The sequence below is a fragment of the Ovis aries genome, chromosome 8 (assembly GCF_016772045.2).
Source record: "Ovis aries strain OAR_USU_Benz2616 breed Rambouillet chromosome 8, ARS-UI_Ramb_v3.0, whole genome shotgun sequence".
Lineage (NCBI taxonomy): Eukaryota > Metazoa > Chordata > Mammalia > Artiodactyla > Bovidae > Ovis > Ovis aries.
Window position 1 is genome coordinate 79,361,267 of NC_056061.1, and position 19,091 is coordinate 79,380,357.

Below are 19,091 nucleotides of genomic sequence, written 5' to 3' on the forward strand. Positions count from 1 at the left end.
TCTTTGTGTCTGTAAGGCTTAGAGCCAGGCTGAAAACAGCCCTGCAGACAGGAGGAGGTCTCCCAGTTGAGAGGAGGACACAGCCTGTGGAGTCCTAACTATGCGGGCCCAGGCTGGAACCCGGGATGGCAGCATCTGCAACAAAGACCAAGTCCACACCTAGGTCCCGGCAAGAGGGGCCTGCGGAAGACTGGGCCAGTGTGCCTCACCCGGGCGGGCTCTGACCTGCTTCTCACCTGGCCCGACCCACGCCCAGCCTCCTCCAGAGAGAAGAAAAGGGATCAGAACGTGCAAAACTCTGAAACAGACAAAATATGGGAAGGTTTTTTAAACTGGAAGGGACTACATTTCTTGGGAGGGGTGAGATTTCCTTTTCCATGACTGTTCTGGACTGAATCACATCTCCTCAAAAGATATGTTGAAGGGCTGGTACCTACGAATATGCCCTTATTGGAAAGAGAGTCTTTGCAGAGGTAGTCAAGCTGAGATGAGGTCATTAGAGGTGGCCCTAATCTAATATGCTTCCCTGGTGGCTCAGGTTAAAGCGTCTGCCTGCAATATGGGAGACCCGGGTTTGATCCTTGGGTCAGGAAGATCCCCTGGAGAAGGAAATGGCAATCCACTCCAGTATTCTTGCCTGGAGAATCCCATGGACGGAGAAGCCTAGTAGGTTACAGTCCACGGGGTCACAAAGAGTCAGACACGACTGAGCGACTTCACCTTACCTTAATCCAGTATGACTGATGTCTGTTTAAGAAGAGGAGAAGAGGGGGAGTTCTCTGGTGGTCCAGGGGTTTGGACTCCGGGTTTCCACTGCAGAGGACACAAGTTCCATCCCTGCATGCTGTGCTCAGTCAGTCAGTTGTATCTGACTCTCTGCAGCCCCATGGACTGTAGCCTGCCAGGCTCCTTTGTCCATGAAATTTTCCAGGCAAGAACACTGGAGTGGGTTGCCATTTCCTACTCCAGGGGATCTTCCTGACCCAGGAATCGAACACGTGTCTCCTGCATTAGAAGGTGGACTCTTTACCACTCACTGAGCCACCTGGGAAGCCTGAATACGGTGGGGCCAAAAAAAAAAAAAAATACAGGGACCCAATAAGAGATGCCACATGACGACAGAGGCAGAGATGGGAGAGATGTATCTGCAAGCCAAGCAACTCTGAGGATTTCTGGAAACACCAGAAGCTACCAGTGTGAAAAAAATTCTCCCCTTGAGCCTTCACAGAGGCCCGGCCCTGTGGACACTCATTTCAGGCTTCTGGCCTCTAGAACTATGGGACGATAAGTTTCTATTGTTTAAAGCCACCCAGTGTGTGGACATTTTCCCAGGGCAGCCCTCGGGAATGAACACAACCGCAAACTCGAAATGGGGGCTGGTAAACCAAGTTGAGTCCAATTATGGAAACGGAAAGACATTAGATTTCTGTACATGTCTTCACATTTTATATGTAAGTCAGGCATTGAGCTCATATTATATTCCTTTCAAGATTACCTTTCATGTTCCCTTTACATCTGGGCGGCTCTCATCTGCTTCTCTCCATGTGGGAATTCCCTGAGTTCATATTGCATCAATTGCCTTCTGTGAAAGTGAAAGTCACTCAGTCATGGGCGTCTCTTTGCGACCCCATGGACTACACAGTCCATGGAATTCTCCAGGCCAGAATACTGGAGTGGGTAGCCTTTGCCTTCTCCAGGGGATCTTCCCAACCCAGGGATCAAACCCAGGTCTCCCACATTGCAGGCGGATTCTTTACCAGCTGAGCCACCAGGGAGGCCCAAGCTCAGTACATCAGTACAGGAGGCAACCGCCAGAAAGCTTTTGCTTTCCTGGTTCTTGTTTCATTAAGCTAGCCTGAACTGGCTTGAGTCAGAATTCACAGCAACTGAGGAAACAGATACAGTTTACTACCAAGTGTACTTTGCAGTTAAAAACAGCTCAGGTCTAGGTCTCACCAGGAAAGGAATTAGTGACAGCTACGGTGTTTGCTCATATAAATGTGTACCATCAGGGTGGACCTGTTGGGGGCATTGAAGAGCTCCAGGGAGGTCTCCTCAGTCAGATTGCCTCCTTGCTTCTACGAGTGTCTGAGATCCATCGGGTAGCATCATTCCTCTGCTTCTCGAAGGCATCGTTAGGTTTACAATTAAAGTACAAATATCTCCCGAGAAAGTTCACAGCTTAGGTTCTTAGCAACAGACAACCGTTGTTGATTGTGTGATTTCTGTCCTGGGGTTGGGAAGAGATGAGGATGGAACGAGGAAGGCTATGGCCCGCTTCCAGTGTGCCCAAGGACAAGGTCACTGTAATCATCAAGATCCAGTATTCAGTGAGCATTCATGCCATGGTTGGTGGTTCAGTAGCTAAGTCATGTCCGACTCCTGCGACCCCATGGACTGTAGCCTGCCAGACTCCTCTGTCTATGGGATTCTCCAGGCAAGATACTGGAGTGGGCTGCCATTTCCTTCTCCAGGGGATCTTCCCAACCCAGGAATCGAACCCGGGTCTCCTGCGCCGCAGGCAGATTCTTTACTGACTGAGCTATGAGGGAAGCCTCATGCATGTCATAATAATGACGATTAGAAAGCACGAACTATATGTTCAAAGCAGAAAGGAGTTCATGAATACTCGTAGACTTACGGCTTGTTCTTTGGCTTGCTTTCGCAGGAGCTGGTAGACAGATAAGCCAACAGCAGGTCTCCACCACTGCCTGTCAGTCACTGCTGTGTTCACCTTGCTCTCGGGATGGTGCTGGGGAGACACACAAGTCCCTCTAGTACTTCCTCAGGACGGCGTGTTTCTCATTACCTCATCACAGTGAAAAGAAGATGGATTTCTCAACCACTTCCTCCTGCAGGAGGTAAATCTGACATGTCCTTGGGTTTCTGCACGAGCTGGTAGCCACGAGAACACTGCTGGTTAACAAGAGTTGTCAGGACTGGGTTCCTTTCTCAGTTAAATTCCAGGTCCATGTAGGACTCTGCACAAATTGATGCTATCCGGAAATGGTACTTGAAGCAAGAAATTGTCGAAACCAAGTGACAAATTAAGTCCCTCTATTTCAAACCATCCAAAATTGCTTTATAGGGACCTCCCTAGTGGTCCTGTGGCTAAGACTCCACGCTCCCAATGCAGGGGACTCGGGTTCAATCCCTGGTCAGGGAACTAGATCCCACATGCCACAGCTAAGACCCAGCATAGCCAAATAAGTAAAAAATAAATATTTTTGAAAACTTGCTCTATAAATTCTCTCATGGGCCTGGGGGCTGGGAGTGTATATTCAGATGATAAAGACATCTGTGAGGCAGGAGGAAAAACCCAGTCAGCTCCTGCACCAGCTTCTGCTGCTTCTCCTGTTCCAGAGGCTGCTTGTTCAAAACAAGCTGTCTGTTTTTATTAGGGAATTCCACAAGAGAAAGTGTGTTTGCCGAGACTCTCATTCCAATGACGTGAAATAATAATAGAATATGTAAACAGAGTTCCCGTCCCTTCTTGGGAGAGGGGGAAGGAAGGTGGGAGTGAGCAAGGTGTTCCAGAAGCATGCAGAGTAGACAACAACAAAGTTTTTTTTTTCTTTCTTTCTTCTCCTTTAAAAAAAAAAGGTAAAATAGGAATGTTTTTAAAACTTTTAACGCAATAGCAGGGAAAAGACTTCATTAATCCTGTAACTTTGGGGAACCATTGCCGATGGTGATGGTACTTTTAAAATCTAGACGAGAACACTGCAATGCCAAAATGATTTAAAAAAAAATTCTTTTTTATGGAGCTGTTTTCTTTACAGTATAAAGATACAGACCTAACTTGTTATAGAAAGGTTATACATAGTCCTATCAAAAACTGTATCTGATTTAAAAGCCTGGCGTGTGGATTTTAAAGCTTATGGCTTATTTAACCTTTCTAATGAGAAAGTTTGGGTGAGAAACCAAACAGTTGCCATGAAGTCAGGGTATTATTGTCCAAATTAAATAATGAAGATTTACTAATTTATGTATCTGTTAATTTAATAAGTACTTATGTAATGTGCTAGACAAAAGGCAGATTTTTTTCTGCATGACATAGTTTCCTCATTCTGTTACTAAAGCTTGTAAATTTCTTTTAAAAAATGCGCTGGAATGAAGCTGTTTGAAAGAATCAAATTGTCTATATGTATTGACATGCCCATATGTTTATTTCATATATATGTAAGTATGCAATGTATAGGATCCATTTGATAAACATTTACTATAGTTGTTATAGGATACCCTAAGACTTCCTTTTTCTTCCTTTTGAGATATATTGGACCAAGGAGAAGTTGGCAAACATGTAAATCTGAGCTCAAGGTCAGACTTTAGCTCATTTAATGCCCTAGCTTTGAAACTGAAACCCACAAATTATATATCATCGTCAAATAGTAACTTTTAGTAACATAACAGTTAATGTGATTTATTCTCACTACTCACAGGCATGGGCTTCCCAGGCTCAAGTGGTAAAGAACCCACCTGTCAGTGCAGGAGACCTGGGTTTGATCCCTGAGTCAGGAAGATCCCCTGGAGAAGGGAATGGCAACCCACTCCAGTATTCTTGCCTGGGAAATGTCATGGACAGAGGAGCCTGGCGTGCTACAGTCCATGGGGTTGCAAAAGTGTCGGATATGACGTAGTGAGTAAACGACAAACACTCTCACCACACCTGTATACCGAAATGGATTTCACAGCTCCACTTACGAGGAGAAAGCTGCTGGTTCTAACATAATGGTGGAAATCCATTCTCTACATAGTTTAAGGTCAAAACTCACTTCCCATGTGAAGATCTTGTCCATAATACCAGATGGCTCCATCCCAACAACCCTCAACTTCAGACGTGGCTTAAATTGTCTTAGCCCGTGAATGGAAGTTGACCTGTTTTTCCTCTCTTCCAACTCACTTAGAACTGTGACATCCAAACTCCAAACCCCGAATACTTTCAATAATAATAATAAGCAGCACTTATATAACAGAAAGTTACGAAGACTGCGCTGTTGAGGGGCAAATGGAAATGACCCAACATAATGAACAGGGCTGGGAGGAAGTACAAGGAATTCAGGAAGAGTCCAACTAGAGATCCTGCGACGAAGTCCAAGAACAAGTTTAATGGGACGAGGGAATTGAAAACATGGAACTTAGGGCCATAAAGGGGAACTTGAGAGAAAAGGCTTGCTCTTGTTTTATACGTCTTGCGTTTCATGGAAAGTTCATGGGTTCAGCAAACACATTTCCTCCGCTGAGGGCTCCGGTGAAAATAAAGGCTGGAGACATAGCCAGCTGTCGCACAAGAGTCGACTGGACCTCTTTAAGGTATATAAGCATTAAAATTGATATTTTATGTTGATTCAGAAAATACTTTTACATTTTCAGATATGCTTATCAGATTTCCTAAGTTATGGAAAATGAAACAAACTTACAATAACATGAGTTTTATCAACGTAGAACAATCAGGGAATTCCCTGGTGGTCCAGTGGTTACAGCTCCATCCTTCCACTGCAGATGGCATTGGTTTGATCCCTGGTAAGGGAACTAAGATCCTGCATGCTGCACCACTGGGCCAAGAGAACAAAACAACAACATCAACAAAAACAGTCAATATCACAGGCATTTTTTTTTTTTTCAAGGGTGTGTCTTTTGAGGGTGAAGTCCAAGATTTAAAATCTTTCACTGGTCTTGGAGGTTGTCCACATGTAAGTTACACAGAAGCCAGACCAGGACGTTGGTAACTTGGGCTGAATCGCTCAAAGCTCACTCACAAATGTAGGAGTAGCGTGCTTTCCAGGGAGCACCGAGGACCTCTGTCTCCTCTTTGGAGATGGGGGGAGACGCTTTCCATCTCAGGGCTAGAGCAGAGACAGCGTCAGCCCTAGCCAAGACAGATTCTCTGCAGGATTAAATGTGTTTTTTTAGACCTGGAATCTTGAGCAACCTTCTAAATAAGCATAGACCTTTTATAATGGGGTAGTAATCTTACCTTTTGTTTTTTAACAAAGTAATCTTACCATTTTTTTTCTTTCAAGAATAAATTAGTTCTAATAAATTAGACCAGTGAAAGACTTTTATAGTTACTTGTCAGTGGGAAGGAAAAAATGGGTCAGATGAATGCAAGAGAAAGAAAAGTCCTTCACCGTGTGAGCGGGTGTGCAGCCCCACCCCACTACACATCAGACATACATGCAACTGGTTTGCAGGCAGGGCAGGGTGGATCCAGATTATCAGAGTATACACAGCTTTGGGGAATTGTAATCAGGCCTAATGCCTTCTTTCTTTCAGGAGCTGGAAAAGTGCTGTGAAGTGGCTCGTGCAAGCTCCTGGAATGGCTGAAAGAAACTATTTGCATTGGGCCAGTAATCTTCAGAAAGCAAAGCTGCAGCCTCCCTTGAAAAGGCTACCCGACCCCCCCACCCCCGGCCCCCCTCTCCCCGCCCAAACCTGACCCCCGCCCCGGGAAATCTCGACTTTTCCAAAGTTAGCCTGACCTGCTGGCAACACTGCCTGCAGTGCCGGGAGACGCTGGGCTGGCGTGAGTGTGGTCTTTGTTTACTGGATCCTGGGGCGCTGGGAGGGAGATGCATGGAGCCTGTTAATTCGGGGCATGAAGTAATAGTAAAGCTCTTAGAGGAAGTAACCATCACTCGAATCCTCCTTCTCGCCCACAGAGAGGCCGTAAAAGTGAATTTGAGCTCCGTGGAGATAGGTATGAAATGCAGCCATTCTTGAGTGGTATTACCATTGTGTGTGTGTCTAATGTCATTTCTGTAACCAGCGGGGCCCAGGCTGAGGCGGAGAGTTTACTTGGCAAAAAAGACTCTCTTCCCTTAGGTTCTGGGAAAGAGAGAAAAGAGAACAAAAAAACCCTCAACTTCCAAAACACACAGAAAAGTTCCAAACAACTAGAAAGGTGTTTTAAGAAAACTCTGACATAGAACAGGGGAAGGATGACTTGTTTGTTAGAGCCTTCGACTCAATGTCCTGCTACCAGAAAGTCCAACAAAAGATTCTGGCAACAAATTTCAATTCTGCGAACATTGCTAGACACCCTTTAGGTGCCAGAAAACATACAAAATCACTGGGGGTAAAAAGATGAATTGGGTTGATCCCTTCAAGAAAATTAGGTTTGAGTAATTTAAGTATGAAAAAAAAGTCTGTAAAAGAATATGACAGAACAGTTTTCTTTTTCCTAGGGAGTGGGGTTATAGCTAATATTATTTTTAACTTTCTAGTAAATACTTGGATGCTATAACTGAAGCATCTTGGTGGCAATGATGTGAGTGGACAGTGAGAACACTGGGGCTTGCCTTTTTTTAAAAAAACCAGGCTGTTCTGGTCTTTGCGGGGATTCAGTTTGAATATATCTTTGGGATTCCCGCAGATATATTCAAACTGAATCCCCGCAAAGATTTGCTTTAATTGGGCCTTTGGTATTTCTAAAGGGAAGTGATCTTGCTTATCAAAGATGATAACTTCCTGATGGTCTCCCAGGCCCCTGGCTCTTTCCCCTCAGCTTTCTTTGCTGATTGCACTCTATCTCACGAGAGTCCTGTCTCTGTGCCATCTTGCCCTCTGCGCAGTCAGCAGAGTCTCAGCCAGGCCCTGGGTTAGACCTTCTTTCTCCCAGCCAGTTAGTTCTCTGTCTTCGTCTCCAAGTCCAAACTGTTCTGAACACTGGTCTCATATATTCTCCACATGCCCTTCCCAGATAGAGCCTCCAGTTTCTTCTCCACCCCCTGCCCCACCCTCCACCCTCCAGCTACACTGGTGCTTAAAACCTTCAGAAGGTTCTCATTGTTCTAAGGATAAAATCCAAAATTCTTAACATGCCTACAAGAGCATGCGTGACTGGCTCTTCTGTGGCCTCCTCTCTGGTTCTTCTGTCCTTTCTCCCTCCCTTTCCGACGGGCTCAGCTCTGTCCCACCTCAGGGCTTCAAATTAACTGCTCCCTTCACCTGCATTGATGGAGCCAACTTCAGTCATCCCTTAGAGCTGGATTAACTCGTTATTCTATGCTCTGCCTCTTAGCAGAGACACAAAAAGCAGTGTTTGTAGAAGGATTTATTTGCTATGCATCTCCCTCACATTGTAACGATGACATTGATTATATACCCACGACCTGCTACGGGGCCAAGTGCTGAGTAAATTCTCCATAAATGGATTAAAAGTCTCCATAAATGGATTAATAACTGAGCAAGTTTTAGTCCTGGAGGGTAAAATTTCTCTCCCTAACAACTCGAATGCTCACCTTTGCTACAGACAGAGCTTCGTCTCTGCAGATTGATTATTTTTTTTACTGAATGGAGTGGGACTAAGATTGAGGCCTCTCTCACTAGGCACTGATAGCATTGCAGCCTGGATTCTGCTGGGGGTCCTGTTGGGGGGTTTGGGCCCAGGAGAGAGATGCTCTGGATGGTTTCACATCTTTGGGATCATTAGTTGGTTTCAGCTCTTTTATTTTCCCCTTCTGCAATTGCCTTTCTGTTGCCCCAAGATGTCTGTTCAGTTTTGGTGACCCTCTCAATGTGGTCACAGCTGTGGTGTGAGAAGCTGGGCCAGGAAGCTGGCCTCCCCCTTGTAAAGCTGTAGGAGAAAATGCTGAGCCAACTTGCAGCGGAGGGAGTGGGAGTCAGGAACAAAACGGCAGGCGGAGGGGAGAAAGGGCAGTAAGGTGAGATTCGGAGAGGTAACAGTGGCCACCGGAACGTGCAGGCATGTTTGGGGAAGGGAAACCAGACAATGCCTGGACTTTGCTGAGGTTATATAGTGTGCCCGTCACTGTCAACTCCAAATTCACCCTTTTCGCCTTCTTTTTAAAAAGGGGTCTGGGCCTTTTGCGTAGCTTACTTTGCCAGCTGGTTTGTGGTTTAGCATTATCAATGCAGGGCGTCGGGGATATCTTGTGAGAGGGCACAACTCTGCCTGCTGGTTGCTGTGACCTCTCTCGACTGGTTCCTGCAATACCAGGGTTCTGCAGTGCCAGGTGGCATCCAGTGACCACCGGCTCCTTCTAGCACCTCTTTTGGGTAGTTTTTGCAGGGAAGTGCTTTTCCATAAGACACTTCCTTTTGAACAGTTTCCCCACACCCAAGGGGGTCAATATTCAGTAAGTTTTAGGGGGTGAATTTCCAGCAAGTTCCACTGGCATGAGACCACAGTGATTTTCTTGCACTTGGTGAGCCAGAGCCACCTTCTCCCCAACAGGGTCTGGTCTCAGGCTGGGAAAGAGGAAGGCTCTATGTGGCTGCCTAAGAAAATATTTATATGTGCTGTCCCTATTCTCTTCTGAGTTCTCTTTACTTCTAACTAGTCAACCCTTCATTGCTCCAAGTCCTGTCATATAGTTAATAATTTGCTTTTCCTATTATTTATTAGCCTGCATGGGACCTTTTGTTGTGGCATGCGAATGCTTCGTTTGGCATGTGGGATCTAGTTCTCTGACGGGGGATCGAACCTGGGCCCCCTGCATTGAGAACACTGAGTCTTAGCCACTGGGCCACCATAGAAGTCCCATTAATTCTTTATATTAAACTTTTACTGCTTAATTACTGTGTGGTTTCTCTTTCCTGATTAGACCCAGACTGGAACACATAGGTTGGGGCTCAGACTCTGATTATCCTGGGAAGGTGTCTTTTGAAGGGGGGTTGGGCGGGGGGAGTTGGAGACATTTGGGTTACATGTACTTTCCCAAGTCTGCAATAATCAGAAAAAAAAATTTTTTTTGGAAGAAGTGTGAAAAAACACAACATAAGAAGCTGGGGTGAAAAGCATGTAAAGATCCCAGGGTGGTAGCTCTGCGCTAAAGTGATGCTTGAGTTGGGACCTGGAGAGTGAGTGGCATGGGAGATGTTTCCCCAGGCAGAGTTACGTGAGCAGGACCAGGGAGGGTCTATGCAGGGAAGACCTGTGGCAGCTGAAAATGGAGAGCCAGGTGTGTCTGAGAGCAGCAAATCCTTGGGACCTCATTTAAAAGTTGTAGCTGTGTGTGGGAAGGTTGCTTCCACGTGTCTCTTAGCCTGGTGCCAGCTGGCAGAAGCTTCCTTGAAGATCTCGGACCCTCTCCAGCTTTCTGGAGTTTACCTGAGGAAGGGCCCTGGCTGGTGTCCCCTGAAATTCATGTCTGGGTTTGTGCACAAGGCCACACTTCTTGTCTGCCTGCTCCCAGCTAACGACTGGTAGAGACACGGGTGCTAAGGCAGGTGGGTGCCAAGGAGAACTGGTCCCCCTGGGACGGGTCTCTTTGGACGTAGGACTCGCCCACAATCTTCCGGAGGCTGCCAGGAGGTCAGGTCGGTTGCTTCTGTCTCCTTAACTGGGGACAGACTCGCAGGACGCCTGCCCCTCCAGGACCCCTTCACATTTCATCCCACCGCCATCTCCCCTAAGAAGATCCTTCCGTATCTACCCTGCCTTGGTGCTTGCTTTTTGAGGGACCCACACTATCACACGGACTCTATCTTCCCCCTTCCTTCTCTCTCCGGGAGAGCCTTTGTTAAAGGCAGAGACACCGATCATGGCAACGCAGCCTTCATTCCTGGTTCTCCCAAGCGTCCTACCCCCTCTTCATCACCCAGGCCCTCTGGATTCCTCAGGTTTCTCCATAAACCCTACAGCTTTCGCCTGGAAGGTCTGAACTCTCCTGAACCCCCCTCCCCTCCTGTCTCCTCCCTCTCGCTCTTTTGGGAAGCTTAGGAGACTAGCAGTCTCTCCTGTCTGCGCGGGGCTTCAGATACCGCCTGCTCCTGCCCTCAGCGGTACCCACGTTATTACCTTCCCTCTCTTGGCTCTATGGGGAAGGAACTGGATCTTAACGCTTCGCATCCTCGATGGCAGGCAGAGCACCGAGTTCACAGGAAGGCTCTTACTCAAAGCTCGCAGAGTTCTCGCTGTTGATTAGTTGGGGACGTCCTAGAAGGCGATCGCCGGGTACGGGGGCGGGAGTGGGTGAGGGAGGGTCGGGGGGCTGGTTTGTGGGCGCGGCTGCGGATGCGCGCCGGCCTGGGGTGGAGGTGGGGGCTTTTGGTGGGGGGAGTGGAGGATGGGAGATGGTGGGGGGTGGGCTGGGCTGGGCGGCGGGGGCGGGGAGGAGGCGGGCCCAGCGGCCCGGGAGGAAGGTGCGGCTCCTCTCGCCGCCAAAGGCGCTGCGCGCGGGGCGAGGGGCAGTCGTGGCCGCCGGAGGCTGAGCGCCCGCGCGTGGACGAAGTGACCCCGGCAACTTCTCCAACTCGGCCGGCGCCGCTCCGCGCGCACCCGGGACCCCTGGGGAACGGCCGTGTGGCCGATCGGGGGCCCGGGCGCGTGTCGGGCTCTCCACCCAGGTAAAGGGGGCGATGGGGAGGGGTGGGGTGGGGGCGAGTCCAGCCCATCCGGGGCTCGGGGCCCCCCGCCTCGGCTTTGTTCCCCGCGCCCTCCTGCGCCTGCCCCGGGCAGGGAGCCCAGGGTGGCGGCTGCGGTCGCCCAGCCGGCGGTGCCCCGAGCACCGGGAGCGGCGCCCTGGCGCGCCCCGGACCCCGCGCAGGCTGGCGGCGCGGAGGAAACGCTTTCCCGACCCCCGCGGTAGGGCGTCGGGGTCTCTGGGGTGAGGCGGCCCAGCGCCCGGAAGGTCCTGGGAGAGCGGCCCCCGGAGCCCGCGGCTCGGATCTCCGAACTCAGGGTCCCCCGAGCCCGGGGGCCGCCGGGCGGAAGGGCTGGAGTCCCGCCGCCGCGCCCCCGCCCGGCTCCGCTCCGAGGGGCCCAGGTGCCAAGTTTCTGGGAAAACCGACACGTCGTGTCGCAAACGGATCATATTTACCAAAAACAGTTTGGAAAGAAAAGAGGCCATTCTTCCAACAATTGACGGCCGGGCAGCCACCGCAAAGGTGAGGGGGGAACGATTGCACCGAGGTCGTTTCTCTTTAAGACACGGTGAAACTTAATATGTTGAGCTTCCCTGTGCTTCTTAACTTTTTAAAATAGCAAAGTGGGGTAACTTTGCTTAACTGGGGGAGGGGAGTCGGCTTGGTCCTGAAGATCATTCCCTTCGCGTTGCCTCTGCGGAGGCCCGGGGAGAGGCTGCCTGGTGACAGTTGTAATCTTCGCAGCCTTGGGTCGCGATAAGACCTTTACTCACCACGTGGCCAAGGTCTTGGGGTTCTCTTCTCATGCTTATTCATCCGTTCTACCTCCCCTTCCTCAAAGGCCGCTGACAAAATTATTTTAACCGACAGCACCTGGTTATCTCCAATCCTCTAGATAGAGTTAAGCTGGAGGGTGGCTAATAAGTCCTTAAGTTTTCCTAGTCTTACAGGTGCAGACCATATGCTATAAATATTTCAGCTCTAGGCTCTCAATAAAATTTCAATTTCTGGTCTTATCATTTGAGCATAGCCAATAGATCTTGTGTACATACACACTTACAAAACACTGTCTGGTGTTCTTTGAGGCTTTTTATGTTCTGAAAATGTAGTATTAAGATTGGTGCAGTTCTAAAAGCAGACTTCTTTTCCATTGACTTTTACCTGTTCAGTTTATAGGATGAAACGTCTTGCTTTGGAATCAGAGTCCCTAATTACCTTGTGATTGGTGAACGTTAAAAACAGGGCAAGGTATAATCGAAGAGTTTATCATGTACAGTGGCAAAAGGAGCCCCTAATGGTGTCAGAATCCATTTCAGCACCTTAATTTGCCTATGTGTAAGATGCTTCATCATCTGGCCCCTGCCTGCCTCTGCAGCTTCCTGTCCTGACTCTCCCCCGAGTCTCTCCCTAGCCCCTTACACACACAATCTCTCCGTCTCTCTTCCCTTACACCCACACACAGACTCATCAGACGCCTTCCAAGTCTCTCCCTACCCCCTTACACACATACACACACGTCTCTCCCTCCCTCTCCCCTTACACCCACACACAGACTCATCAGACGCCTTCCAAGTTGTCATTTCCAGACCACTGTCTGGAATGAATGAGCATTCTGTTTGTACTGCTCTCACTCCATTCATCCATCTGTTGATTACCCACACGTCCGTCATGTGTCAGTCACATCCCTTCTCCAGCAGGCTCTCCTCCCTCCTTACTGCTGGGCGGTTAAGCTCTTTCTTCTCTAGTAGTCGGTATCTCTATGAGAACGGTTTGTTTTTTGTAACGCCTCTGGCCATGCGTGTGTGCATGCACGTTAGTTGCTCAGTTGTGTCTGACTCTTTGCAGCCTCATTAACTGTAGCCTCCCAGGCTCCTCTGTCCATGGAATTCTCCAGGCAAGAATACTGGAGTGGGTTGCCATTTCCTACTCTAGGGGTCTTCCTGACCCAGGGATCGAACCCAGGTCTCTTGCATTGTAGGCAGATTCTTTACCGTCTGAGCCACTAGGGAAGCGACCTTGTAAAATTGTGTGAGTTCTTCACTGTACAAGGTCATCCTGTCTAATGGGCAAGTGGAGGCTGAAATCCAGTTTGCACTCCACTTCCCAAGCCCCTGGTGCCGGCCTCTCCACTGGAAGGAACCGCTTTCTCTAATTTACCTGAAGGTCCAGGGTGGGCTAACTTTGGCCCTGCTTCACCCTCTCTCTGCTACTAGACTCAGCAGCCACCACGGAGACTGACCGGCCAGGAGCTCAGTTAGTCTCCTTAAATGAGAGAAAAGAACGCATCTCTACAGACATCTAGGAAGTGGGAGTTTGGGGGCAGATTTCTCATATAAGTCAGGATATAGGAATGGGCTTTAGTTTGCTCTTATGTCTGGCTGTTCAAGTGATTCTTAGACGTCTTCTCCTTGACTACAGGGGAGAATCTGGGGGAATGAATTCACAGGTGGGCATCAAAGATGTGTGCCAACATGTGGTGGGCCTCCTCAGCTGACTGCCTTTCAAGGCACTAAGTATCCATCTAATCATGATGTGCCGAGAGAGAGTTCAGGACTCTTAAAAGTAAGGCCATAAAGAGCTTGGCTCACACGAACATGTGTTATAGTACATTGGATGAAGTGCCATGCTGTACATAAGCGTTAAAGTCATCTTAAAGTGACATATCACAGAATTGAAAGAAGGAAGAAAAAAGGCTTTGAATCAGATTTATTTAAATTCTCCAAATGAGATCAGCATTTAGGGTTGCAATTTACATGTGAAAAAATGGAGTTTGTATGTGGGGCAGTTTGCAAACTCAGTTGGCTGTAAGATTCTTAAAAATGCTCCAGATTTGTATGTTGTTAAAAACTTCTAACCATTTGTGGGCAATCTGGAGATATTTTTCAAGCTAAAGTCAATACGTGGATCATCTCGCCAACATTCATAAAATTGTATAAAATCATATACCATTACGTATCAAAAGAACTTGATAATCATATAGAATCCTGGAATCTCTAGAATTCATTGCATAGAACTTTAAAGATAATATGCAAAAAAAAAAAAAGATAATATGGACCAGTTTCCCCATTTTATAGGTAAGGAAAGTTAGTACTAGGAACCTGTCCCAGGTCATAGAGCTCAGCTAGGGGCGCAGCCAAGACAGGAGCTCAGATTTTCTGGCTCTTAGTTCATTGCTTTATTGATTCAAGTGCTCTTTGTATTTGAGCTTCTATATCTTCCAGTATTGGCTTCAGTTGGGAAATCTTAAAGGCATAGACTAATTATAATATCTCAGGGAAAGGGAGGATTCCCATCCCCAAGCACAATGCCTTGTTGAAGTAGTCAGGTGATAAATGTTTGCTGGATGATGAATGGACGAGCTAGTTGAAAGCTTTCTTATTTGAAGTAATCATTTGATATAGCACAGACCGAAGTCCTTTGCAATCCATTATAGTGGAATTTGGCCCACGTGTTTGTGTTTCTTAAATTCAGTAACAGTGTTGGATAAACTTGATGGAGGAGATGGGTAGGAATTGCTTTCTATAAAAGAAGCCAGAACTCCTGACCCAAGAGGCATCAGTAGAAAAAGTAAGGGTTTGGAATCAGTAGATCTGTCCACCAACTAGCCTTCTTTCTGATAACCTTGAACATCACCAACCTCAGTTTCTTTCCGGAACCTCCTGAGTCTCAGAGTTGGTAGCAGGGGCAAGTGAGCTCACACATATGAAAGCACTTTGCAAGCTTTAGAACACTGAGGAGTAAGAAGAGTTAGAATCGATGGCAGGAAGTGCTTCCCAGGCACTGTGCTGAGCTCTCTCTGTCCATCACCCAGTTTATTCCCCCGAGTAGAACAGCAAGGCTCTTGTGGAATGAGGAGGAAACGAAGCCTGAGCAGCTATCCTACTACTCTTCACATGGGGTAAGTATTTGGTGACCCCTGAAATGCTTCCCAGGTGGCGGTAGTGGTAAAGCCTGTCCGTGTGGGAGATACAAGAGATGTGAGTTCAGTCCCTGAGTTGGGAAGATCCCCTGGAGGAGGGCATGGCAACCCCACCCAGTATTCTTGCCCAGAGACCCATGGAAAGAGGAGCCTGGTGGGCTACAGTCACTGGGGTTGCAGAGAGTCAGAAACGACTAAGAGACTTAGCACTGATGCACATAGTAATGGTTACTTTGGGTTTAGGATTCCCTGGTGGCTCAGACAGTCAAGAATCTGCCTGCAATGCAGAAGACCTGGGTGCAGTCCCTGGGTCAGGAAGATCCCCTGGAGAAGAGAATGGTGACCCACCCCAGTATTCTTGCCTGGAAAATTCCCTGGACAGAGGAGCCTGGCAGGCTAGAGTTCAGCAAAGAGCTGAACATGACTGAGCAACTAATACAAGCACAAAATGTATTGAGTATTTTTAGTCTCTGAAGGTCAATAAGAGAACTGCACATAGGAAAGAAAGGCAAATGATGTAACAGCAAGTGTGGCGAGTGGATTTAAGAAAACCAGACCGGCAGAAAAATGATCAGTCGTAATTGGGCGTATGGTCACAGGCAGTGTGAATAAGGTGGTGGAAACACACAGAGTCCTGAGATTTGAAGGGGGTGGGATGGACTCGGCAGGTAAGAGTGCAGGGGGCAGTGCATTCGGCTAAGAACCATCACAGACCTCACATCACAGCCTCAGCAATGCAGGAGGAGAAGGTTGGGGGCCTGCAGGGGACCCCTCACCCAGGTTCACACAGGAAGTCACACCGCTGAGATTTGAGCCTGGCTGTCCCACTGTGTGCTCCTTCCTCTTGCCCACCCTCTCTCAACTGTTCACGTGCCTGTAATTGTAAAGGAATCGAGGATTTTTAATAAAAACAGTGTAGAATCTGAAAGCTTTTATGAGTTCAGAATTTTAAGAAAGAACAAAAAGTACCCTATCTGAAGCCCTCCCAACAGACTGAGGCCAGGAGACGCAGGCTGGTGCCCGAGAAGGTTCCTTGCCAGGAGCGACTAATGTATTTCCTATCTTGGACTTGGTCTGGTCTGGGATCCAGCCCACTCCCCTCCCAGCGTCCTGGCCAGCTGGAAATGGGTCTGCTTTGTTTCCAGTTAGGAGGTTTGCAGATTGAGGAACAGAATCTGGGCTGCAGCTTTCCTTGTGTTGTCAGTGGTGTTGGGTTACAAGGTTTCTTTTAAACCCACCGGTTACATTCTGAGCGTGTCACTTGGACATGGTTCTTCAAGAGTTCCCACTACTAAGTGACTTTTTGCGTTGGGAATAGGGTGAGAAACTAGAATTTGGGATTTTGGCATCCATAGTTTGGGAAATGGCATAGTAAATAAGCTTGGAAAGCTTCTCAAACTGGTAAAAGTTAAGGATTTCTAAAATCCTTTAAAGGGTCTTTATAGGGATGAATTTTTGTGCAACATTTTGTTGTTTTTAAAATTCAGAATAGCTTTTTTGTCTTGTGAAAAGTGTTCGCTGTGTTAGGATTTTCATCTACAAGGAAGGTGACAGCAGTGCTTTATTCATAGACGATTATTTGGAGAGTTGAGAAATTAATCAAGTAATTAACATAGGGTGCTTAGAACCCTGCCTGCCAGGATGCGAGTTCAGGAAGCATTAGTCCTTCCTTCCCTGTGGATGGGATCGGCTTTATCAAATGATGTAAAACAAGGATGGTGAGCATGGAGCTGTGAGTTGGGCTGCAAAGTGGAGTTCACGGTCCACTCGTTTTCCATTGGTCCTCTCTCTGTCCTTCCCTCGGATGGTTCTTCCCTGTTTGGCCAACTCTTCTCATCATTCATTGAGATTCAGCAGAAGCCTTTTCTCGGAGCATGACGTACTCTGTCTTGTGCTTCCAGGCACTTTGTCTGTATGTGGTCTGCATCAGTTGAGGCGTTCATTGTGGGATATTTAGTTGTGGGTGACTTCTCCATCACATGGGGAGGGTTGACTTTCTTTTTGTACCTCTTCCAGGGCCAACGTGGTGCCTTTAAAGGCTGTTCTTAAATGGTGGTTGATAGAATGCATTAAGTGCCAATTAAAATTGTTCTCCTATTTCTTCATGTTTGAGATTGTTCCGTGATTATGAAGTTGAATGATCCTTTGCCAAATATTTGACTCTTTAAGTGGACTTTATCAATAATAAAGTGCTAAAAAATAGTTTTCTGCATCTTAAGTGTGGAATAGTAACAACATCATTATACGGTGTATTAATCTAGACTCTGGTCTGGAGTACACTTTCTACTCATTTTGCAGCTTGGCTAAACATTGGAGGGCCTTGGATTCTTCAAGGAGAAAATAAAATTGTTCTTTAATGATTGCCAGTGTCTTCTATCAGCTGAGGTGTCAAATTCCTCTCATGAACTTTCCTCTTCAGGAGAAAGTGCTAGGATGATGGTTGATAGAATAATAGTCATATTTACCCTTACCACTATGGATAACCATGAGACTGGTTTGAAATGGATTTTACTGTGCTCTCAGAAGAGAGCGTTTATACATATAAACAGAAACCAAGGAGGACCATATCTGGAATACGCTGAAATGAATTAAATTATCAAGTGTGTTGGTGGCATTTGAACTTGTAGGATCAGTACCTACCATATGAAGGCATGAAACCTTGGTGAATGTTAGCCAAACTGGAAACCGAAACATTTACTCATTAAACAGGTCCATTTTGAACTTTCCCTCTGGAAGATCCTAATCATTCTATGGAACTAGAGTCATCGGTTGTAATTCTCCCTTCATGACTGTCTGTTGAACTTCTCATTGGGAAGTGCACTGCATGTCATGTGGGGAAATAACTTCATTGTACATAAGATGTGGAAGATGAGAAATACCACAGAATGGATGCATTCATTATATATACTTCCAACCCCTGAGAGCAGCTCACTTAAAAAGAAAAAGTGTCTTCTGTATCAGAATTCTGTTCTTGTAACTAGAGAGCACCGGTCTCCTCCAGGCCCCAGGCTCACCTCTCATGTCATCCTTCTGAGGCTCTCCCTGGTCTCTTCCTAACACCTCCTCTTTTCTTGAAATGTTACTGCTCTGTCCTCACCATTTTTGGAATTCATCTTCCAAATGGCTGTGTTGCCAAACAGTGGTTGTATGTGTATCTGCATCCTTAATCCCTTTTCAGTTGGAGTCCTTATTAATAATGTAAAAGCAATCAACCCATAAGGTTTACTTTTTGAATTGTTCTGGAATGATTTTTATCAATGCCTTCACTTTTTTCCATTTTGATAAGCAACAAGGAATTAACTGTTTAAAAGATACTTGTATGTGTTTGTTTAAATCATTCTTGGTATTGTCCAGTCAGAGGTAATAATCATGCTACATTAAAAACAAAAACAAAAACTGGAGTTCTGGGCTTTGGATAGATTTAAGAGCTCTGCCTTTTTGGGTAGTTTTGCCAAAAATAGCTGTGTGATCTTGAACAAAACAGGACATTCTCTTTGGGTTTCTGTTTCCTAATTTGCAACTTTGGTGGCCAGAGAAGTCACATTGGACTAAATGATTTTTTCAGATCCTTTCAAGCTGCAAAACTCAATGATTCTGTGCCGTGATAGGATATAAACAGAAAAAAAAGTATAAAAATTTAAAAATAGTACTTATATTATGCTGTTATGTTCACTAGCATTTGAGCCTTTCTAGATGACAGGTAACCATCACCCAGCAAGAGTAAGGAAGGCAGGATCTGTGAACCTGTTGGGTCTTGGTACATCCAGAATGTGTAATTAGACATTGCTAGGAGGTAATTACCTGTGATCTTGGGGGCTGTGGATAATATGGATTTCAAAGC

General features: G+C 46.9%; 2 protein-coding genes across 12 annotated transcripts in view; both read left to right on the forward strand.

Annotated features, from left to right (window-relative positions):
• The window catches only part of SCAF8 (SR-related CTD associated factor 8), a 218,490-nt gene extending 208,950 nt beyond the window's left edge, over positions 1–9,540 (forward strand). For 8 of the 10 annotated variants that reach the window (XR_009601677.1, XR_006060662.2, XR_009601676.1 and 5 more), the window contains 2 exons: positions 2,669–2,861; positions 6,277–9,540. The gene's annotated coding sequence lies outside the window, so the exon portion shown is untranslated. Of the gene's footprint in view, positions 1–2,668 lie in introns of all 10 variants that reach the window. The other 2 variants (XR_006060661.2, XM_060419857.1) reach the window with 2 other exon arrangements.
• Positions 9,541–11,129: 1,589 nt separating this feature from the next.
• Positions 11,130–19,091, forward strand: part of TIAM2 (TIAM Rac1 associated GEF 2) — a 240,326-nt gene continuing 232,364 nt past the window's right edge. For both annotated transcript variants that reach the window (XM_060419854.1, XM_015097499.3), the window contains exon 1: positions 11,130–11,313. The gene's annotated coding sequence lies outside the window, so the exon portion shown is untranslated. The remainder of the gene's footprint in view (positions 11,314–19,091) is intronic.